At 42.9% G+C, this 24,754-nt stretch overlaps 1 protein-coding gene across 1 annotated transcript in view; it reads right to left on the bottom strand.

Annotated features, from left to right (window-relative positions):
• LOC311595596 (small membrane A-kinase anchor protein) overlaps positions 1 to 15,493 on the bottom strand; it is a 42,188-nt gene extending 26,695 nt beyond the window's left edge. The window contains exon 1 of the mRNA XM_084778428.1: positions 15,378 to 15,493. The gene's annotated coding sequence lies outside the window, so the exon portion shown is untranslated. The remainder of the gene's footprint in view (positions 1 to 15,377) is intronic.
• Positions 15,494 to 24,754: the final 9,261 nt, after the last annotated feature.

Here is a 24,754-nt window from a genome sequence, read left to right as displayed (position 1 = left end):
GACATCGTCAAAGCAGCTACCCACAAGTGCTTCCATCCAACCTCACAGATCGCTCCAGCTGGACCTGCATTGCTCCTCCTAGCTGGACCCGCATTGCCCTTCCCAGCTGCAGATGTTCTCAGACCCCAGACAGCAAATGCAACAGCCTGTTCTTCCAGAACATGACCAACATTTCAGCCTTTTAAACCCTCTATCACTGCCTTACTGTCAGCAGGAAGAAGTTAAAGACATTGATTACTTCGCCCCTTATCCATTTACAAAAGGCTGACATGGTGTGCTCCAGACCCAGGACAAACAGCTCCAGGTTTTTCCAGAACTCCTCAGTCCCTATCTGCTGCAGGACATGGCTGACGTACCCTACCCTTTACCCTGAACTTTCAGGGCAGAGCTTTTCCTTCCTCTTCACCATATAATCTGGACATTTTGTTGCTATTGCTCTTTTTCCCCTCTCTTTTCTCCTTCACGTACATTTATATATTTCAACTTGCCTTATATAAAACAATCCAACATTCTTCATTTTTTAATTATAGGAAAAGGTAGGAATGTTAGGATTCTGCTTTAGTCTGCTTTACATTTGTGATGTCTTTGCCTACCTGCCACAGGGGTGGGGATCTGCCCAGGGATATATAAAAGGACAGTCCTACCTCACCTTCCTCTCTTCCTCTTCCTCTCTATTTTTACAACCTTACTCTCTTTCTTCCTCTGTCTCTGTCTCTTCCCCCCCCCCCCCCCCCGTCTCTCTGGGTTACCCCTCCCCCATTTCCTTCTCTCCTGATGCTCATCTAATGAACCTTATATAACCTAATATCTGGAACTTGATATCTTCTCATCATTTTCTTATATTAAACATAAACTTTTGGACGCGTAACAGGGCCAGTTCTGTTGGTCCAAAGCTGCAGGATCTCCATGACACAGGGCAACAACAAGATCCCCAGGAAAAGGCCCAATGAGGATGCCATATTAGTGTCACAGAAGCCAGAAATCTTGAACCGAACCAATGACTCATTGTAATAAAAATTTGCAAGTGAGGATGTATGGACAAAGGGATATACTGTGGGACACACTGTGACATACGACAGCTTCCACAATGAGATGTTTTCTATGATTGTGTGTGTGTGTGTGTGTGTGTGTGTGTGTGTGTGTGTGTTTTATTGGGGGTGGTTGCAAGGTTGAAGGGCAGATATGAGGAGAAGGGAGTAAGTGGGACTTGGGTGCATGGTGTGAAACTGACAAAGAATCAGTAAAAAGTTGAAAGAAAGAAAAAAAGAAGGAAGGAAGGAAGAGAGAGACACCTAATGGTGAACTCTAGCCTCCATATGCACAAAGACACATGTGTACACCAACACACATGTACATAAACGCAACTACATACATACACACATACATAAAATTAAAAACATGTTACAGTGAACATTAATTATATTTTTAATCAGAATAAAATAAAGATGTTTTTCCTTGGGGGGAAAAAGCCACTAAATAGGCTAGTTTTGGACTGCCTCTGAGAGGCCACCGTCTTGGTGAGAAGCATGTGGGCGGGAGTCAGCCACTCTTTGCTCTCTGTTGGTTTCTCCATCTGTTCTTCCTGACATCCTGTAAACAACTTAGGTGGTATAAATCTTTTACCGCTTTATCCTTAAAATTTTATTGACAGTTTTGCAGCATTCTCACTGGAATAGCTTGCTGTATGAGGTGACATATGTGTGACCTATGCACTAAACAAGGGAAGCCAGTGTTTCACTTCTATTGGCTGGCTCCCTGGAAGCTCCCCTAAGGCCCCCGAAGTCCTAAGAACTCCCTAAAACCTTTCCAGTTTTGAATCCTCACAATCTCAATTTAGAGACTAGCCTCCAAATTAAGGACAGTTACTGATAAGGATGGATATTTAGATTAAAATTCTCTCCCTAGAGAATGGCTGATTCAGTTCCAAAGTGAGTTCAGTTACTTGGCAAATTTCGGCTCCATCTGATGTGATACGAGGACGACTCTGCCTTTGTGAACAAGAAATTCAATTTAGTTTCTTATCAACATATTAGATTCCCAACCAGCCTGATCTCCGATTGGCTAAAGTAACTCTAAATAAGTAAAGCGATCAAGAAGCAGTGATTCTAATGGTAAGGTTCACTAGACAGCTCCACTCCAGCTGCATCCTCCTCCTGCCACACTGGACAGAGTACAAGATTGCTCTTTCATAAAATACACAGGGGCCAGTTCTACATCAATACTAATTACTCTTTATAAGATAGACTAAATCCACTAGCCTCCACACACTGGTGGCAGATGGGGAAAGGAGAGAGAAGGAACAGAAATGAGTGGAAACATCACTGGCATCAGCATCACCACCAACAATAAACCTGAGAAACAGGTCATTTATGCCCAGATAAAGATGAGGTTATGACCCTAGCTACGTTCACGACAGAGTCCGTTGTTCCTCTTTTGAAACTTCATGACCAGATTTCCACTGTCTACATTTCCCTATGCACTGTTATCGTCTGAGATGCTGTTACACCCTGTTTACAGTGTTCTGTCACGAATGTGGCTTGGGCCGGTGGTGTGACATTTTGGCCAGGAACCTATCTTGATTCTGTTCGTGACCTAAGACCTTAAGTGAAGTTAAATTTAAAAGTGATGAGTTGATTTGTTTGTGGGAAAGGCTAAAGTTTCAGACAAAGAGGACACAGGTACAGAAAAACCCACAAACATCCACAACTGTTGGATTGAAGAGAAACCTGGTGCTTGACAGCAGGACAACAGGAAAGTGTGTCCTTCAGGGGAGACCCCGGATGTTAGTACAGCAGAGCTGATTTCAAGCTGGCAGCAGAAGTTGGCAATGTTGTCAGGTGGTGCTGGCCTTGAAAGATGCAAAACTGAGGAGGTCACGGAGACCAGCTGGAGGCCAGGCGCTCTGTGGCAGAGTTCCAAACCCTGAAGTGAGGCTCTGGGATGCCACTGCGTGAAGATGAAGTCTAAGTGGCAGTGGAGACCCCAGAATATCAGAGGCGCAAGGTCCATCGAACGTCTGCCAAGAAGAGCTACAAATGTAGAGTGGACTTGAACCTAAAAGTTATGTGTGCTGTGAGCAGCAAGGATGAAAGAGAAGGCTGCCAAATCTTTGTGCAGTCTCATTGATAACATCCAGATGTTGGGCAAAGAGCTATAGGCTTTCAGATTTGCCCCATTGGAATTTAGTTCTGTTTTGGTATTTTTATTCTTATGCTCTGAATCTCACCCTTTGGAATAAGAATGTTTACTTTATGCCATTGTATGTTGTTAATATGTAATTTGAGCTTTATTTTATAGGAATTCACAGTAAAGAGACTTTGGACAGTTAAGAGTTTTGGAACTATTAATGACTATGAGAATAAAGTTGGGCTATGGGAATTTTTATATTGTAATGTGTATATTTTTACAGCATAAAGTGGTGCTAAGCCTATGGGGGCAAGAGGTAGGTTTTGGGTTAAAAGTGATGTGTCTAGCCAGCCAGTGGTGTTACATGCCCTTAATCCCAGTGCTTGGGAGGGAGAGGAAGAGGCAGACAGATCTCCAAGTTTGAGGCCATCCTGGTCAACAGAGCCAGTTCCAGTACAGCCAAGGCTACACAGAGGAATGCTGTCTTGAAAAAAAGTGGTGCGTTTGGAGTGATGGGGTAGAGCTGTGAGGGTTAATATTATTAACTAGACACCTAGGAGGCAGGACTCTAGGCACATCTCTGGGGCTAGTTTAAATTAAGATTGGCCTCTAAGAAGACCTATTAGGGATTGTCTTAATTACACTAATTGAGGTTGAAAGACCAGTCCACTGTGGGCCAGATCATCCCTTAGGAGATCCTGGACTGCATGAAGGGGGAAGCAAACGGAACATGCATGCATTCATCTATTCCTGTCTTCCATCTGTAAGTGGAATGTGCCCAGATGCTTCAAGCTCTGCCTCCATGGCATGCTTCCACGCCAAGACGAACTGTAACCCCAAATGCAAGCTAAATAAGCCCTTTCTCCCTGAAGTTGAATTTCATCATGGTATTTTTATCATAGCATAGAAAACAACACTGAGACAGTGTTCTTATAAGAGACACTAGGACGCTTATTCATCCCTTTCTTTCCCCACTTTTGGAGGACACAGCAAGAAGATAGCAACCTACAAACCAAAAAGTGTTCCCACTAGACCCTGATTTTGCTGCTACTCTCATATCAGACTCCTTCAGAAGAGAGAGAGATCACTTTATTACTTAATTTATCTGTGTTATCTTGTTCTTGTTGATGTAGTAAGATTAACCAAGACAGAGACTTGACTTTGTGAATACCTTACAACAGCTCCTGTCTTCCTGTATTCTCATCTTCAAAGACACGACGTATCATGAAAGCCTTGATATGTTTCAAAACTACACAGTTTTAACATTATTAGAGCCTTGTGTGATAACAGTCCTACTAGAGGAAAGGGGAGGGGGGGAGAATGTCCTCTCCTGAGGACATCCAGCTACTGTGTATCTTGGCTCAAACAAGCTGGGTCTCACTAGTGTTGTCGGATGGAGTCATGCTAACAGCAGCCCCTTGAGGCAAATGGCTATTACCTCACAGAGGGAGTAATGGGCCACATTCCATATGCTCACATGCTCCCAATGGTGAAGGACAGATATGAAAGTTATTCAACTTAGCTTCCTACTAAGTGCTCAGCAGAAACTAACTTTCTTTTCTCCAGTGTTCAAACCTCAGCCCTTTGCCTGAGCTGTAAATTACAGTGAGTGTAATTAGTCACTCTGACCTTAGTGAAAGTAAGAAAGTCAGAGCCCTGATCACTTGATCACATCCTTATTAGCAACATGTTTCATGTTGCTAGTGAGATAGTCCCTCACACTAAATCCACCTGAACTACAGGGCTTGAGAGACTGTACAATTTATAACATGGCATCTGTTATCTTCTTGAAGGCTATAACTGACAGAAGTAGTAACAGGGACACATTGTTTCTATTTAGCATAGTATTGTTTTTTCTTTCTTTGAGACAGAGTCTCATGTATCCTAGGCTGGCTTCAGACTCTGTGAACCTGAGGCTGGCCTTGAACTTCTGACCCTCCTTCCTCCACCGCCAGGGTGCTTTGCTAATAGACAGGAGCTACTGAGTGCACTATACAGTGCCCTGCTGAGCTACATCCCACTCGACAGTTTTTCCTCTCTAGTTTTTTATTGTTATTGTTGTTGGGGGGGCGGTGTTCGTGTATATTGTAAGTGCACAGGTGTGTCCACAGGACAGAAGGACATCATGTGATCTGCTCTATCACACTCTGCCTTAGTCCCTTGACACAGGGTCATTCAGGAAACCTGAAGCTAGGCTGGAGGTCAGCAAACCTCAGCAACCTGCCCCATCTCTGTTCTCTACAGCCCTGGGGTTCCAGGCATTCAGGCAACCATGCTGTGCCATCTCAGGAGTAAAACTCGGGTCCTCATGAGTAGGACATGAGCACTCTTAACCGCGGAGCCACGATCCAGCCCAGTTTTTATTTTTAAATTAAGGAAGCTTCTTATTTATCATTGATAAAGTGTGTGTGTGTGTGTGTGTGTATGTGTGTGTGTGTGTGTGTGAGAGAGAGAGAGAGAGAGAGAGAGAGAGAGAGAGAGAGAGAGAGAGAGAGAGAGAGAGAATACAAGTCAAGACAAGACAGGAGAAAGGTTTCTTTGGTTTTGAGACAGGGTCTTACCTCACTGTGTAGACCTGGCTGGATTGGAATGCACAGATCCACCTGCCTCTGCCTCCCGAGTGCTGGGATTAAAGGCATGTGCCACCACCGCCTTAGTTATTTATTTTAAAAAATGCTTCCCCCCTATTTGTTAAGATAATCAAATGATTTCATAATTTTGATCTGTTTTCTGATTTTCAAACATTAAATTCTTTATATTCATTTTTAGAATGAACAAAACCTGGTTATAATTGGTGGGTTTGGTTTGTACATACGTTTTATGGTACTTTTGAATTATGCTTACTAGTGGAATCTATAGGCTATAATTTAAAACCAGTTCTTTTATTTGATAAGTTTTGTGGAATGAATCAGAATAGACTATATGTGGTCCTATATGTTTTATTTAAGATAATGTTGTTAGCAATCAGGCAGTGATATAGCCACCCCTAAAGGTCCTGATGACAGTGGGAAAAACAGGCAACACCAAAGCCACGCAGGAAGCATGTCTCCAGAAACACGTCGCCACCAGTTTACAATCCTACAAGACGAAATGAACTTCCCACTGTATCTCTCCTACATGGACATAGTGGTGAAGTTTGAACAGACAGGAAACATCTCGTTGAAGACACTGAAAGATGACCCAAAAGCCACAACCACACTGACAACTGAGTTCCTGTGTTTCTCTCTCTTGTCTGGGCTCAGCCTAGTCCCCAAAGCAGAAATGGATCCTGGAGAGTAGGAGGGAGAACTCAAGTTTGTTTGTTCCTTATGAGGCTACTATAAAAAAATTATTCAAATGTATCTTTCTTGGGTACTTAGTACTGAAGTGTGTATTAGTTCACTTCATATTTTGCAAACACTATGGGTCTCCATTGTTTTTTGTCACCCCCTGTGGTTTCCAAGAACACTATGCTAGCTTGCTGGTCCTTGTTGAAGCCACTACTGCTCTCTGCACCCACAGATTCATCTGGTGTTTTACTCCTCAGCCTGTTTATTTCCTGTCTCTTCTTAAGTGCTTTCCCCCTCGGCTCCTGTGAACATGGAGGCACCTGGCTGTTTCCTATGTCCTGATACACCCACTCCCGTGCTAATCCCACCAGGGTCTGAGATCATGTCTATTTAAATTTATATTATTTTTTTTTCAGATTTTCAAGTGAGCTTCTGTGTTTATTACATTGCTTTCAGATCACCTTTATGCCAATAACTACCAAACTTAAGTTTTGTTGTTGTTGTTGTTTTGTTTTGTTTTTTAATTTAAACTCACTAAGGCTGGCCTTGAGCCACAGGCTCACGTTAGCCTCGTAAGTATTTGGGACTACAGGCTGATCCCACCACACACACTGAAAACTAGAGCTCTTGGTGGTCACCTCCAGGCTTCTAATTCCTTCAGTTCAAATGGTAACTAGTGGCAAAAGTCAGAAGCTAGAGTTGCTTTTAGATATTCACATTTAAATGAGTTCTTCCTTGGCTTGGGTCAATAATCCTCACCAGTCTCTTTTCACACAACTAACTCCTCCCACTGGCTGTCCCCCAAATCCTTCAACATTTGTTTCCTACTATTGCATTTAGCTGTCTCCTTCATACCATTCGTGTCCTGGCTAAAATATCACCTTGGAAAATATTTCCCTAATTATATTCCCTTATATAATTGGATATATATATATATATATCTCCAATACACAAGAGAGTGCCCAATTTATCAGTCCCACCACAAGTGCAAATTAAGATCAGTACCAACTCCCACTATATATCCACCATGTTAAACCAGGCAGTGCTAGGGTGGAGAGAAGCTGCCCTCTCACATCAGACAAATGGGAGGAAAATGGGGGAAAGTCCAAAGCTTGCACTTGAAAAATGTTTGATATCAAATTAAACATAATTATATGGTATGATTGTCATTCCTAGGTGTGCAGATTGGATACAAGGACATACAGGTTATTTCATTTTTTTTCTTTCTAACTTTTGGGGATGTTTGCAGAAACATGATGAGAGAGATCCATATCTGAAATTCATTTGTGGTTCATACATACCTACAGTCTGTAAGGAAGTTTATACAATAGTCCCCCTATTTCAGCCATGGCTTATCATTTAATCAGCTATGGAAATTTCAACTTACACTGTCACGTCAGAAAGTTTTGTGTTGGGTTCATTTTGGATTTTAGATTTTTCAATTATGTCTGTTCAACATGCATGGTCAACAAAACTTTATGCACATTTTTATCCAAGGGATAAGAGTATTCCTTGCATCAGTGTGTGTGACAGTGTCTCAGACCTGAAAATGCTCCAAGTATTAGGAGCAAGTTTGCAATTAATATAGCTTCAGTGAAGGTAACAGGTTTAAAAAAAACACATTATTTAATTTTTTGCCTCTACAAACATCTTTTCATGTTTTTTTTTTAATTCTAAATTTACCCAGCAAGAACCAATAACATCTTCTTGGAGATATATAATTAAGTGTATCTTAAGATCTCTAATATGCTGTGTATAATAGTGCATGCCTGTAATCCTAGCCCTTGAGAGGCTAAGATACAGGCTGGAAAAGAAAGGGGCCCTGTGAGTCTCCTACCAGCTGGGGGCAAGCAATGAGGCTCTGTCTCAAAATAACCACTCTAACTTGAATCACTGTTGAAAAGTCATGTAGAGTTCTTGACTAAAATATATTTTATTCGCCGGGCAGTGGTGGCGCACGCCTTTAATCCCAGCACTTGGGAGGCAGAGGCAAGCGGATCGCTGTGAGTTCTAGGCCAGCCTGTTCTGCAAAGTGAGTCCAGGACTGCCAAGGCTACACAGAGAAACCCTGTCTCGAAAAAACCAATATATATATATACATATATTTTAATTTAACAATCAATATTCTAAAACTAGTCACAAATTAGACCTTTTAGTTTAAATATGCACACGCTTAATAACTCTAGATAAAAATCTAATGTTCCTATTGAATTGTAGAACAAAGTGTCTCAAATAGATATGTATTTAAAATAGATAATAAAAAAATTAATTCCCTATAAGTCAGCAAGTAACATATTGCTTCCACATACTGAAACTGAGAAAACAGCTTAAAGCGTTATCACTGCCAGCTTCACTCACTATGTGCGATGTCAATACTGATCATACTTCTAATTGAGGCTCACAGAGACTCATTTAGGAGATTTTTTTTAAATAAGTGAATTTATAAAGTAGTTATTATCAACAAATCATCTGTGTCATTTAGAAGATTGGTTCTCATTCTTCCCTTAAATTCCCATATGTGCCTATAATAAGAAAAATTATATTGTAATAATATTTTGTATTTATGTGTCTTCACTCAGATGGAAGGATGATGTCCTTAGGCATTCCAAATTCCTAGATAACTGCGTGATACTCAGTAGGAACTCAAGATAACACAAAGGTTAACAACGGAAAAACAAGGGTCTGAGTGGACAGCTCAGTAGGCAGAGCCCTTGCCTTGCAAGCGTGGGAACCACAGCTAGATCCCAGAACCCACATAAAAATGCTGGGCATAGTGTGCACACCTGCACGCCAGCACCGGGAGGCAAAAGTAGCTGGAATTCTGGGGCTCATTACTGGCCAGCCAATCCAGCCTAGGTGAGGGGGAGACCCTGTATCAAACATGATGCAAACCATCCTTGAGGTTGGTGCTTCCACCTCCACACTCATGCACATGTGCACACACACATAAAAAAGATTAAAACTGAAAGGAGTTGTTAGTACATAAGGGTGACCTGTGAATGTAAGGCTTATGTGTAAACCACAGAACAAAACACAAATGTATAGGGGTGGGCTAATATATGCCAGCTTTCTAAAACCATAAAGCCCAAGGTTTACCTGGTAAGTGACTCACTGTGATCTGACCCAGCCTCTGTTGGAAAAGGCTCACCTTGCATCCATATTTATTACCAAGCGTTTTGCTTGCTTTTAAACAGCATTTGATTTTTAAAAACATTTTACTTTTTTATGTATTTGTTTATGCATATACGTTTTGCCTGTGTGTGTGTCTGGGTACCACTTCTGTGCCTAGTGCCTGCTGAGGTCAGAAGAGGGTGTGGTACTCCCCTGGGACTGGAGTTACAGGTGGTTGTGAGCTGCCATGTGGGTGCTAGGCACTGAAGCTGGGTCCTCCCAGCCACTGAACTACCTCTCTAGCCCCAGCTTTTATTTTTATAAGAACTTTTATCCCTTTACCTCAAGTGGAATGTAAAAAATAAATTCTAAATATCTAGCCATATATTTACTGTAGTAAATGGACTTTCTTTTCCAAGGAAACACACATTTTTGTTAAAATGCCTCTAGAAAAATAATTCCTATGTGCCCAACATCTTTACTAAGAAAATCTTCTAAAAGATCTTCTGAGATGCCCTTGAGGACTTGGTTTGACTTGTGTTCAGTACTGATAAACCTTAAGTACAGCTCCTAAGGGGGAAGCAGGATTCTGTCCTGGTCTTTAGTCGAGGAAAGATGTCAACAGCATCAGCCCAGTTTCCCTTTACTGGGCTGCCTGATACATGCTATGGGTGTGCCATCGTCACGCAGAGGCAGGCACTGGCTGTCTTCAGTCTCTCCCTAGTACAGCTGCTGCTGCTGCTGCAGTAAACAGCAGTGTGTGTGTGTGTGTGTGTGTGTGTGTGTGCCTTACCTAGTGAGGACTTCATTTCCATGGGATGGACTCTTGAAGAGAGGGGTGGCAGATGTGTTTATTTCAGTGGGCAGTCCCTGTTTGCATTTTGTCTTGTTTTGGTCACTGAGTCAGGGTCTCATTTTGTAGCACACGCTGCTTTCAAACTCAACAACCCATTATCACAACCCTGATCACATTTTTAAAAGGCTGAAACATGTATTTCCTCTAAAGGACCCTTGTTCCCAAGTCTCTTTAGGGAATTCCTTTTAGCTCTTCCTAGCAGAAAAGCAGTGAAACGATATGTTGCTGCTGGATTCTTGCCTGTCTTTAACTCCTGCCCAAGTTGAGTACAATCTCATGCTTATCAGCCATTGGAATATGCTTTTTCTTCAAACCTTACTGGCGGGCTGGGTGGGAAAGGGGGTGGGGGATGAGAATAGGAGCGATAAGATGGGGAGGATGGAGAGAGGACTGAGACACACAGCTGGACTGGGGAGCATCTGTGGGACAAGCTGGAAAACTTGGGAACTCCCAAGAATCCATGGGAGTGACCCTAGCTAAGACTCCTCGCAATGGGGGAGGTGGAGCCTGAACTGGCCATCTCCTGTAACCAGACAAGACTCCTAATGGAGGGACGGGGACACCAGCTTAACCACAAAATCTTAGACCCACAATGTGTCCTGCCTACAAGATATGCATGGGTAAACGATGAAGCAGAATTTGAGGGAAGGGCCAGCCAATGACTGGTCCAGCTTGAGACCCTTGCCATGGAGAGCGAGCCCACCCCTGACGCTAGTAATGATGTTCGGCTACCCTTGCAGAGAGGAGCCTAGTGTAACTGTCATTTGAGAGGCTTTACCCAGCAACTGATGGGAACTGATGCAGAGACCAAACATTAGGTGGATGTCGGGGAATCCTGTCAAAGAAGGGGAGGAAGGATTGAAGGAGCCAGAGGGGTCAAGGACACCACAAGAAAACCTACAGACTCAAATAACCTGGGCCCACAGGGGCTCACAGAGACTGACCTGCCAATCAGGCCTGATGTAGGCCCTCCTCACATGTGTAAGAATTGTGTAGCTGGGTCTTTATGTGGGGCTGTCTCTGACTGTGTTGTCTGTCTTTGGATCCCTTTTCTCTGACTGGGCTGCCTTGTCCAGGCTCAATAGAAGATGTGATTAGCCTTATGGCAACTTGACATACCAAGGCTAGTTGGTGTTCACGGGAGACTTCCCGTTTTCTGAGGAGAACGGGAGGTGGATGGAGTGGGGAGGGGAGGAGAGGGGGAGGGGAGAGGGGGGATGAGAGGGAGGGACTGAGAGGAGAGGAGATAAGTGAAGCTGTGATCAGGATGCAAAGTAAATAAATAACTTAATTTTAAAAATATTTCTGTATTTTTCCCCTTAATAGCTTTCATGCATTATCTTGCTTAGTTAAGTTAAGGAATCTTTGTATATACATACAGTCTTTGTTTCCTTTTTCTTTAATCAGTCTGGGACTTATTTTAACATACATTCTTTCCAGATCATTAAACCATTGGATCAGTAACATTTAAAAAATAACACATCATGTCCTTTTTACTAAAATACCATCTTTGTTATATATCTAATACCCACATACAGTGGGATCTATTTCTGAGTTCTCTGTTCTTTCTTTGATTTCTTTTTTTTTTTTTCTGCTGAGGCCAAATCAAAGCCCATAAGGAGGTCACAGCGTGCTTCAGTCTGCGGAGGTAACCACTCCTCTGTCTCCTCTCATGTGAGCCATTCGGCATACACTTAAAACAGCTTCATCCAATCCATTTCAAGCTGCATTCAAATCAAAATTACAATTGTTTTATATTTACTCACTTTAGAAATGATTCATATTTTGTTCCATTTCATTCATCTAAAAACCTCAAACTAAAAACCTTACTTAGTCTCCTTTTGTAGCATTTTAGCATTTTTTGATGATCATTAATTTTTTTCTATTATTGTTTGTTTTTGTTGAGTACAGAAAAAGTAATTTATTTTCATTTGTTCAGCTTTTGGGTGGGAAAACCCAAGACTTGGAGCCAAGGTGGTTCCCATGATGAGCCCCAGATGTTCCATGTGAAACTACAGGACCCGACACTTGCTCTGTTGGGTTCTGCTCTCACTTTGGTCCAGCCTTTCCTTGCTGTGCCCTGTTCTTCTCTTTTGGAATGAGGATACTTATTCTGTGCCATCTTACGTTGGATGTGTGTAACTTGTGTTTGCTTATTTTTGATGCTCATAGGGGCCTACAGAGCAGTCGTGAGTCTCAGACAAGATTTTGGACTTTTAAACATTGTAAGTGTCGAAGACAATGGAGAATTTTGAAGTTGAATTGAATGTATTTTTGCAACATGATATGGCCAAGAGACTATGAAACCAGAGGTGGAAGCTAGTGGTTGACAAGGGGTGGACTTGGGATGGCTAATATTGTCAATTTTGATAGGAACTAAAACCAACTACATTGTAATTTCTTATAGATATCTAATAGATTCTTCAGGACAAACCTGTGGTCCAGTGGTTCTCAACCCTTCCTAATGCTGCGACCCTTTAATACAGTCCTTCATGTTGTAGTGACCCCCGACAAACAAAATTATTTTTTTTTTGCTACTTCATGACTGTAAGTTTGCTACTGTTACAAATCATAATGTAAATATTTTTGAAGTTAAGGTTTTCTCAAAGGGGTCATGACCCACAGGTTGAGAACCACTGCTCTAGGGAATTTCTAGAGTTAACAGAAGTAGGAGGAGTCACCTGAACTGTGGGCAGCACTATCCTGTGGGCTGGGGAAGTGAGCCGGGCACAGGAGTTCATAGCGCTCCCCTTTTATTCCAGTCTATTGATATAGCCTGTTATCTTTGCCCACTTCCCTCCTGCACTTTACAGCCCTATTTCTTTTCTTCCATTTAGCCCTGGTAGTCTTTGTGCTATAGAGACTTCTTTAACAGCATGGAGAGTCTTCCCAGCTAGCCAGTCATGTCAACCACTAGCAATCCATCTTCTCTTAGTCTCTATCCCTCTCTTCCTTACGAATAACACCACCATGGCTTAGGGTAAGAAAGAACAGCACGGTGGTTTCCAGAAGCTCTCCCTGTCTCTCTGTCTCTCTCTCTCTCTCTGTTCTCTGTCTCTGTCTCTGTCTCTGTCTCTGTCTCTCTGTCTCTGTTCTCTCTCTCTCTCTCTCTCTCTCTCTCTCTCTCTCTCTCTCTCTCTCTCTCTCTCTCCTCTATTGGGAGCAAACCACAAGAAATTGGGATGCAAAAATGCCTATCCTTGACTAGGGGAGGCTATGGCCCTTTGTGTTGTCTGACCCGGTTACGGTTAATACTGAAAGGCCAGGCATGCTCTAAGAAATACACATAACAATGAAAGATTTCTTTTTCATTCCATGTATGGTTCTTAAGTGAGCCTGGCAAAGTGGTGAGTTTTGTATGTTTCTCTCAAGTGGAGGATCTACCTGCTGACATGTTTCTTTAGCTCTTACATAGGCAAGGAACCTCATGTCTGGAGTAGATTCTAGGTCCTACTCAATGGACAGAGTTGTTTGAAATTTCTTCCTAATAAATATGCATATCCTTTCCTTGTATCTGGACCCAGCCATATAATTCTGTTTTGTCCTTTATAGCATAGGAAGATATGGTTTTAGAGTTTATGTATATGACATAATTTATGCTTCCATCATAAAACAAACCTTGTCGTTTGCTCTGTACAAGCTAGAAAGAATATCTAGGAGCCAGACAAGAGGAGCTATAAAGAGTGGGCTCTGGAGTTATAAACATCACAACAGAATTCTGAAGTAAGAGTGTTGGCTGAGATAACCAAACGGTGGGAGCAAGAGTTTGGAGCATACTCAAGTACTGGAGAGCAAGGCCACACAGACTTTAGCTTAATTTACTTAGTAAGTAAGTGTGGTTCAAGACCTTGCATAAGCAGGAGACAGTGGCGCACGCCTATAATCCCAGCACCCGAGGAAGCAGAATCAGATGGATCTCCGTGAGTTCGAGGTCAACCTAGTCTACAAAGCAAGTCCAGGACAGTCAACACTACATAAAGAAGCCCTGTCTCAAACCAGCCCCGCAAAAAGCAACCAACAACCAAAAACCCAAACCAACCAAACAAAACCATCTAATATGAGTCTAATATGAGTGGATGAGGTGGGTTAGCAGGTTCCAGGCCTAGCTGAGCAGCTCTTGGTGGTTAATGACTGGGGAGTCAGAGTAAGTTTCTTCGGGGTTATAGCCCCTGGTAAGTTGTCCATGCTGTAGTAGATGCCCCTTCACCCACGCACATACAGGCATGTTGAAGCTATTTTAAACAGGCCGTTTGAGAGAGGAGAGAGAGAGAGAGAGAGAGAGAGAGAGAGAGAGAGAGAGAGAGAGAGAGAGAGAGATATGAAGTTGGGAAGAAGATATGGTTTGGGAGATTCTGAGAGGCATTGGAAGGGGATGGGGGTGTTGATGTGGTAAGAACACACTGAAGATGTGTATGAAATTCTTAAAGAATAAAAGCTATTTGTAAAGCCCCAGAGGGGCTGAGCGCTCAAGATCAGCAAGAGCTCACCCAGCTGGAGGCTGCAGTACTCACTCCACTCCTCCATGTTCAGCTCTCTTTCCCCCTGCTGTTCCCCCCCCCACCCCCACCCCCAGGAGAATTCTGCCCCACTGACATGCTCCTAACACACTCATTCCTTTACTTTCCTTGGAAACTTCTGTATCACTATCGTCAGCTTAGCTCTGTCCTGAAGCACGGGTGAAGAGTAAGTGTGGCTTACCCCCTGGAGAAGGAGGAGGAAGGCCAGGGGTGGGTTACTGGGGAGGTGTGGGAGGAGAAGTTCCTGTGGCGTGTTTAACATCACACCCTTTGCTGGCAGGAGCATGTGGGAATGGGGGTAGAGTCCTGGACCACTGAAGAAAGTGGCAGAGTGTAGGCTAAAAAGGAAATCACCAGAGTTTGTAAAAACATCGCAACCTTACCTTCAGATGATACATATTCCATTGGATTCCAAAATCTACATTTATACAGAGACCAAGTGAATGTAGTAATACAGGTTAAAGGAGACAATGAAGTATTTAGAATGAAGAACTGTACCTTAACACTAGAATCCCAGCTATCCAAAACAGATATCCTGTCAGTGTGCAGAAACAGGCTGCTGGCTCCTGGAAGGCAGTGGCCGCTGGGGCCCAGTCCCCTTTGCCAGGAGACAGTTGCTAGGCACTGCCAGATTTGCTCACAAAAGCACTTTTCACCCAGTGAGCAGTATTATGATAACGCACAGGCCTCTTCCCAGTCCTCCTTTCTGCTCCCATTTCATTAAAAGACACTGGTAAAAACTTTTGCCCAGAATGGCTAACAGTCCCACAGAAGCCGGATTGTGCTAGGCTGTTTTCCTGGACATAAAGATGAAAACCTTTGTCATCTAAGTACCAGAGTGCTTTCTCCGGGTCTGAAAGCTCCACCTTTCACCCGCTCTTCCCTGGTCTCAGGCTTTGTAGAGATGGTGCCCAGGCTTAGGATGGAATAACCGAATGGAGACAAATTCTCCGTTAAGACCTCTGCTGATTCACGGGAAACAAACAAGCTTGCTTTTGTTCACACGAACTTTGAGGCACACTAGAGCCTCTTTTGGATGGAGGCACTTGTGGTTGTCCACTCCCTCCTTGGCGCCGCCTCGGCTTTGGCTCAGGCCGCCTGTCCACTTCCCTTTTGGGTCTCTGCCCCACTGGTGGCTCAGGAATATGTAACTTCCAAAAATCTGCAGATTTACTTTTCCTTCTTTCCTTCCCTCTCCCCTTTTGTTCTCCTCTTTCTCGATGTCACGGGTTGAACAGGCTGTTTCTTATGCTAGCCAAGTGTCTTATCACGGAAATATATTCCCAGTGCCCTGTCACTGACTTCTGATCTCACAGTTCTGTGGTTGTGGAAGAGTTGATACGATTTCAACCTTCTTAAATTCATTTAGACATTTTCTGCCTTAACATATGGTACAACTGAGGGAATGCTTCATACTCTTTCTAATGTTTAAAATGAAGCTTATGATAGATTAAGCATTCCCAACAACAAGGCAAATTACATATACTCCGAAGCCTCCAAAAGACACTTTGGTGAGCCAAGGGCTAGGAAGCATCAGCAGTGATCGAAAGCGGACTTGGATAAAGGGTTAAAATGGATGCTGTCTGGGGCAGAGCAAAAGCCTTTAGAACACTGTAAGCAAAAAGACAATAGCAAACAAAACAAAACAAAACAAAAATCAAGTGCTTTATGATCAATTGGCTGTAATTACACTGTTCATCTCCAGGTGGGCACGACGCTAGAAGACACAGGATTTCACATAGATGCCTGGCCGTGTTCTTAATGAACAGAGGGTAGCCAAGTTGTAGTGTGCAGTTGAGAGACACATTTTACCTCCTCTCTCATGTGAAACCTCAGCGCTGTAACCACCCGTGAGTGGGACCCCAAAGGCACCGGCGGTGATGCAGCAGGAACGGATGAAGTCATCGTAGGGATGATTACCGAGAAATCCTTGCCGTGTAATGAGCGTCACAGGGGCAGAAGAAAACACATTTTCGACACTGGCAACAAGACTTCATTTTAAACTACATTATTGTAGGGCAATCAGGGAAGAGACTAGATTTATATAAAAAACAGAAACAAATGGTGAATTGGAGGTCTAAAAATTAACTGGGGGGAAAAACCTCCCATAATACCTTTAAGGGCATGTACTATCTGACCTATGGACCTCCCACTAGGCTCCACCTCTGTATGGTCCCACTACCTCCTAAGGTCTTGTACCACTCTTCAGGTTAAGTTTTAAGTATATGAGCCTTTGTGGGGCACAATTAGGCAATAAGCAAGCCACCAGGAAGAAACAGAGTCAGAGCTGTAGCAGCATGACATACACCAGGCCTGGGGCTCTACCGATGATCTCTGCAGTACAAGCCTTGGTTTGGGGACTGCTTTGGAGATAGTAAGTAGAATTAGTGTATTTGAAGGCACCGATGCCTTCAGAGAATGCATTGTGTATCAGGCATTCTTGCGGCACTAACTTTTTCTGGGAAAACCTCTCACCCTCAGAACCGTTTGCCCAGCCTTACAACATGTTGACTGTATGCTTTGAAATCAGTTACAACTACGGACTCAGTCTGTTTCTCTACCGTGTTTTCAGCTTGCCTAAATTTAAGCTGTCTTTAAGAAAACTGTAACCAACCTTACAGTGCTTTGGACTCCCCCACGTAATCAGCTTTTACAAGCTAAGCTGACCACATAGCTTTAACCTTTTTTTTAATGTATACATTTATATTATTACATATATATGCAATAAACTACCTACAGCAAGAAGAACCACGAAAGGATCAGGAAGTACATAAATGTTGCATAGTGTCATAGCTTTAATCTCACACTATGCTCCTTGTCTACGCCCCTGGGGACCCAGAATACTGTGGTGGGGGAGGGGTGATAACCAAGTCTAACCCATTTCACTGAAAGCAGCCAGTGAGTGGAAAGCAGGCTTGAAATAAAGATCCAGCCGGGCGTGGTGGCGCACACCTTTAATCCCAGCACTCGGGAGGCAGAGGCGGGTGGATTGCTGTGAGTTCGAGGCCAGCCTGGTCTACAAAGTGAGTCCAGGACAGCCAAGGCTAACACAGAGAAACCCTGACTCGAAAAACCAAAAAAAAAAAAAAAAAAGAAGAAGAAGAAATAAAGATCCACAGTCATTGCTGGAAGCGATATGTGGATGTCGGTGGATAACATCTTTTGAGTGGAATTCTGGGTAGGTAGGGTCAGTTAAAGTAACCTCGTCCCTTATAAATTCCACTAACAATTTCTCTAGGGGAAAAAAAATCCTTCGTTCCTTTTCCATACTATCTTGTTATAATGCTGCTCAATAACCCACAGTCTTTGTTACAGAGCAGATGGAGGCCACAGGGACAAGTGGAGCTCAGACCTGGCTCGTGCCAGCCTCACTAAGGGGTAGCTTCTCTTTGAGGCGTGGCTGCTTCATTTTCCTTCTCTCTGTAGGTTCGGGACACAAGTCAGATTTGAAGGAATCTGTCCACCGGGCTCCCAGCTAGGCTTCCTAGGAGTTCCTGATACATTGCATCAGAGAAATCAAAATTAGTGAAAAGCCTCTCACACTCACCCTTTTACACACTCTGATTGGGCCACAGTGCCAACTATTCCACCTAATGGCTGGCTATGAGAGCACCATGCGAAGGTCACATGGCCCACCATATGCTAAGAGTGTCACCGTGATTCAGACGAAGATACCGAACCAAGGTTTTGTAAAGGAGGAAGAAATCGCCTTCCTATCTGCCTCGCATCTCACCACCGTGCCCGCCATAACCATAAGCTAAAATACTAGAAACAAATTAGAATCTTTGATACAAGCAAGATATATTCGTGAATGCCCATCTGAAGAACAGAACACACGGATCGGGCGGTCCTCAGCCCAGTGTTGTCTCCAGAATCTACATCGCAGTACTGGGGAAAATGCAAGCTGAAGCATTTTCTCACTTGAAATTCTAAAGAGGTACGCAGTGTTCTGATACCAGGCCGAGAATCAGGCAGTGACCCCAGCTGTCTATCATTCTGTTGTGTCCTTGGGAAATTAAGAAACCAGGGGAGAGGTGGGAAAGAAAATAGGATACAAGCTGCACAATGGTTTGTCAAATCTCTGTGTCCTGGGATAAGTCACTTAACTTCTCTTGGTTTCAGATGGTCTAAAAATTGGTCCAAGAAATCGCTTCCTGTTTAACTCCCGATAGCACATGGCCCCAAACCCTAGCCAGGTCTAAGCAAACAAATAAGTATGCGTGAAAAAGCAAAGAGGCCACCAGGAAGTACAACCGCCTGCGTGTAGGCGGGGCAGTGAGGAAGAGGGAGCCCAGGGAGCCCCAGCTTCCGGTGAGTCTGTCTTACCAGACTGTGGCAGTGCTCTCTCAACCTTGCGAGCTGCAAGGGACTTTCGAATATGGGAGCTTGCTTGATGGTCTCCCCGCCTCCTCATTTGTTAGTCAGCTTCGGTTTCGTGCTGACAGAGCTGTTTTCTTTTCTAACAGATGTTGCACCTTCCCACGTGCTAAAATTAGAAGATACTATGCATCTATAACTCACCGTCCCCCTCATCGCCTTAGAACAGCCTTCTGTATTTCATATTAAAAACCATTTTTGACTGATTGTTTTAAAGAAAAAGGCCTAACAAACTGATGCGGGCTTTTATATTTAAAGAATACAACATAATCCTCGCATATAGCAAGTATTTGCTGGCCTTTAAAAACACATGTTGAGGGTTGGACATGAGTGTGTCTGTCAAACAGCTTATAAAGATACTGAGAACATAATTTCTACTTTGTATATCAGTTTATAAAGATTCAAAAAACTCATTTCTATTTTGTCTATTTATTTTTTAGTTACAAAATAATTTATGGATTCAATTCCCAATGGAAAATTTTCAGCACAAAAGAAGGAAAATATAGATTTTTCACTGTGCAGCCTCACACTTTAGCAAAAAGTTAGCTGTTAATCTGTAAGTAAGGGACTAATTAAATTACAAGGTACGTAAGATGCGGGTGCACTGCAGCTCTTACAAAATGAGGTAGTTAAGATGTACACAGACTGACTCCTCAGAAAAAGGTAGCACACGCCAACTGCAGAACATTATGTGAAACTTGATTGCAACTGTGATGAATTATGATATCATGTCAAAAGATGGATGTCCATGTTCCAGAACAGAGTTGCATATATGGCAGCAGTTTTCTGCACAGCTCTAGGAGATGCGGTGCGCAGGCTGCAACGTCATCGAGCCACACACTTGAATGGAAATATTGACAAGATACAGATCGTCTTAGCGTGGGCTTGTTACGCTTCTGCGGTTACATGAACAGGAAGCTTCCTTCTCTGTGGGAGCTTATACGGAGAGTTTGGGTTGTTTGGCTTGTTGGCTTGTTTTGCAGCACATGGATCACAATACCTGTGTGCATGGTGTTCGTGTGTGCATAGATAAATACGCCACACAGTCACAGCAAATATATAAGCAAACTAGGTATCTATGACAAGCAATCTGCGTGGTAGGGATGGCAGTGCACCTGAGGTATTCTTTGAAGACATGTGCTAATCATGAGCATTTATTACATGTGTAACTGCAGTATCCTAACACCCACTGGTTGCTAGGTCACATGGCCATCCCCTGCAGAGCCAGCACAGGGAACTCCAGGGCCATCTCATGACACTCTCACCATGTTAGCCCACAGTTTCTCTCTTGGATAAAAATAAATTAGCCAGACAGATACTATTGTTTCAGAGTAGATTTATGATCATTACTAAGTAACTACTTTGACTATTACCGTGTTGAAGTTCACTGTAAAAGATTTGCTGTAAATTCTAAGCATTTTATGCTTTTTAGATTAGTTGGGGTTTTTTGGCAGCCCAGTGGAAGGCCCTCCTGCCAAGGCCAATCAATCATGGTCTAAAACCTCCAGAGCTGTATGTAAGCTAAGTAAACTCTCTTTTCATTTTAAGTTGATGGCACCAGGTGTTTTGTTACAGTGACAGAAGTCCTAACGGAGGAAGTATCTCCTTCAGAAGAGAAGTGGAATGCCAATTGAATGCAGTTTTAGAAAATATTACTTGAGGTTTCTGCAATCCTTCTCAAGTAAAGTTTGAAAAAAAAAAAAGCAAGCCTGGGAGAATGCCAGGGTCCACCACACTTGCCAGGAACATGCTCCCAGTGACTTAAAGACATCTTCCTGCACCTGGTTTCTTAAGGCTCCTCCCTGGAAACCAAGTCCTTAATACAGAGTTAAGATCCAAACCAACCAAGCAAAGTGTAGCTGTTTACCCACCCCAAGGGACAGGATCTCTTTCTTTGCGAGGGAAAACAGTGTTTTGCACATCAGATTGAGTACCATCTTCACAATTTCCCACTCTGAATGCTACTTGTACTATTCTTTAATGGTTTATTAATTTCACTTGCTCTGTTTTACGTAAATGCCTGTGCCTAAACTTTACATCTGTGAATTATCAGAGTTTCTTGTTTCTGATTCGCTTAGGGCAATTGGCTGTTAAATGAAGCCTTCATGTATCACATGACAACATCTCCTACACTGTCAGCAGTGTGTGCGCCTGTGTTCAAAAGCACTGCTTCCTGCTTTCTAAAGCCTATGGAGAGGCCAGGGAAGGAAGAGAAAAGTAAAATGGTAAGAGAGGCTTGGTGGTGGTGGTGGCACGCAACTTGAATTCCAGCACAGGGGAGGCAGAAGAGTGTGGATCTCTGTGAGTTCAAGGCCAGCCTGGTCGGTGGAGCTGGTTCTAGGGCAGCCAGGGCTACGCAGACAAACTCTGGCTAAAAAGAAAACAAAAGTGGTACTGATATGAGCTTACAGAAATATAACTGGACTTACAAGTGACTTCCACAACAGCATTGGTTCTCTGGAATGGATTCAGATTAGAGTTACATATTAAACATGTTGTAATACTTGAATGTAATCTTTCTTACAAATTTTGATTGGCTGATGCATTTCTTGGTATCATTTCATATATACTTTTAGTGTAAGGGTTTAGCCTATGGAGTCCTGGGGCTTATGGCATCTCTCAAGTGTGCGCAAATAAGATTTAAAAAACAAGATTAAGATGTACAAAATAATGGATCCAAATTATTGTGCAGACAAGTTTTTGAGACAAGGTCTTAGTGTATACCCCAAGTTGGCCTCCAATGAGCAGCACTCCTGGTTTATTTTCTCAAGTACTTATGGCTTGTGTGCCACCTTGTGCAGCTCACAGCTATTTCTTGAATATTCTACATTGACTGTGAAAGATGATCATAGAAATAAAGCCTTGAGGATTGCCCTGTTAATAAAAGTTGCTTTGTGGATACCATGTAATGTGAAACAACAATTGAGGCCAGTAACATAAAGTTGGGAAGAATCAAGGAAAGAATCAAACTCTAAAAAGGTAAATACTATTGTTGAGCCAAAGACTATTGAGAAATATTTTATGATCACACATGAAAAAGTGGCATGGATTAGTGAAGAATATGACCTGAATTACTTCAGTAATAAAAATAAAGGCAAAATAAAAGTCAGGCACAGAGTGGCATGGACATAAAGTTAGCAAAATTGTGAGAAAATAAACTTCAGGGTTTTCCTCGAGGTGGTAATGTTGAGAGACAATAGGGAGAAGTGGGCAGAAGTTTCCAATGAAGCTGAAAAACAGAGTAAAACTAGGAGCTCCAGGCATCCAGCAACCGCCATCCTTTCCCACCAGCACTGGCCTCCAACACCACAGGAAGCGCAAGGTCACACTTCCTCTCTGTTCTATTTGTCTGTGGCCTAGAAGGAACAGATTCACCACTAGGTTGCAGTCTTGGTTCAACTGCTTTAGAACGTCGGCCCACAAGCACACTGCCCTTGTAAATGTCCTTTAGGACAAAAACTGGCTATCAGTCAGTCCGGCAGCCTGTGTTTCTGAAGAGCAGCAGCAGTTCCGTGCTCCTCAGAGATGCTCTTGTCAGCCGTCCGGGACAAAGCTCATGATGGTAGGGCTGAAAAGAATCCCTGCACAGATAGTTTCTAGTTCTGATGGAGGCAGCAGGTAGTAAGGACACAATTGCTCTGCTCCTTTGTCTCTTTTCTTGGGTTCTCAGACCCAGGTAAGACTCAAACCGTGTGGCGGTGGCAGAACCAGAGGGGCAGTCCTTCCCAAGCCATGGTAGGCCACATCATGCTTTCAGATACGGAAGCAGGGCTGTTTGCCCTGCTACGCTTATGCCTTGCACTGGTACATTTTTATTGTTATGCTCCCGATTGCTTTTTTTTTTTTTTTTGCTTTTGTTTCGGAGAGGAGAATGTTTTATTCTGTGCATTATATATAGGAGTATTTAATTTAAAAAACAGTTTCCAGAGGCTTCTAAGAGATTACCTGAAGTCTTAGAACGGACTTTGAACTTGGCGTTTTGAACCGTGTTAGATTTCTACAGTAAAGTATGTGCACTTTGGGTTGTGAGATAGCCATGGACCCTTGAGGACCAAGGATAGCATGTGATCACTTAAAAGCAATATATTTAGGTTCAGACAATGCTGGTTAGTGCTCATTGTTCACTTGGTTAGATCTGAAATCACTTAGGAAACACCCTATGAGGAGTCTTTGAGAGTATTTCCAGAGGGAAAATCCACCCTGACTGTGCCTGGTACTATCCCATAGGCTGTGGTCCAGACTGAAGTTAAAAAAAAAAAAAAAGGAGGAAGTCAGGTGAGCCCCAGCATGCCCTTCCTCAGCTTCCTGGTGGGGCTCCTGCCACCATGAACCCCAGTATGCTTTCCTCAACCCGATGGAGACCACCCTTTCAAGCCATAATCAGGAACAAATCCTTCTTCCTGTAAGTTTTGCACAAGGTGCCTGGCCACAGTGATGAGAAAAAAAGTACAAATGGACAGCTCTCAAAATCAGTGGAAACAAATGGCTGACCCCAAAGGCTTCTGCGTCTAGGTTCTTGTTTGAGTTGCTACCCTGGTGTCTCTCAGTGAGCTGCAACTCAGGGTACGTAACCCAAATAAACACTTTCCTCCTTAACTTGCTCTTGGTCATTTTAAAATATGAAATATGAGCCACACAACAGATATGAAGTTCTGTGGGGCAGTTTATTATCTGAGCATGGAGGTGGGGGGCACGCTAGAGAGAAAGAGAGAGAGAGACAGCAAGAGAGGAGAAAGAGGTAAGAGAGGTGAAGACAGGTAAGAGATAAGAGAGAGAGGGGGGGGGGAGAGAGGTTTGTTCTTTTTATAATCCTAGGTAGGGGCACATCTAGTGCCAGGCAAGTAATGATGTCACAGGTTACTAGGCAGACTGGAAGCAGTGTGTTATTTAATAGTCTGTTTCATCATAGCAATAGCAACTGCAAATAGGACGATGGGTTTCCCATGAGTCTTATTCCTCATCACTTCGTTGTTTGAGAAGTCTGGCAGGCATGCCAAGTAGTGGGTGTAGAAAGGTCCTGCAACAGAAATCAAAGAATGCATAGTGTCATCAAGACTGTGTTGTCAGATTACACACATACAGGTAGGTGGGTAGCCTAAGCAATGGCAGAAGCAAAAAGATGACCAAAAAGATGCCAACAGTGTGTAATTATAATCAGTACGAACAGCTCAACTCATAAGTTAAAGAAATGCAGGATTCTATTATGTCATAACGTGTGTGTGTGTGTGTGTGTGTGTGTGTGTAGGGGCTTAAGACTCAATCTATTGGTTTATCTCTCAGTGACAAATACAAACAAATTTAAGGAGAACTTTTAGAATTCAAAGAGGTGGCCATCAAAATAAAAAGTAAAAAAACAGAGGAAAAACCTGATTTTTTTTAAATTATGGAAGATTGCCATAAACTGATACAAGTTAACACATTACACAACTTCTTACAGGACACATTTTAGAAAAATATAAAAATCTGAGGTTGTTAAAGATGAGCGAAAACTTGAACAG

Source organism: Acomys minous (assembly GCF_964271855.1).
Source record: "Acomys minous genome assembly, chromosome: 4".
Taxonomy (NCBI): Eukaryota; Metazoa; Chordata; class Mammalia; order Rodentia; family Muridae; genus Acomys; species Acomys minous.
This window is presented reverse-complemented; position numbering and strand designations above follow the sequence as displayed.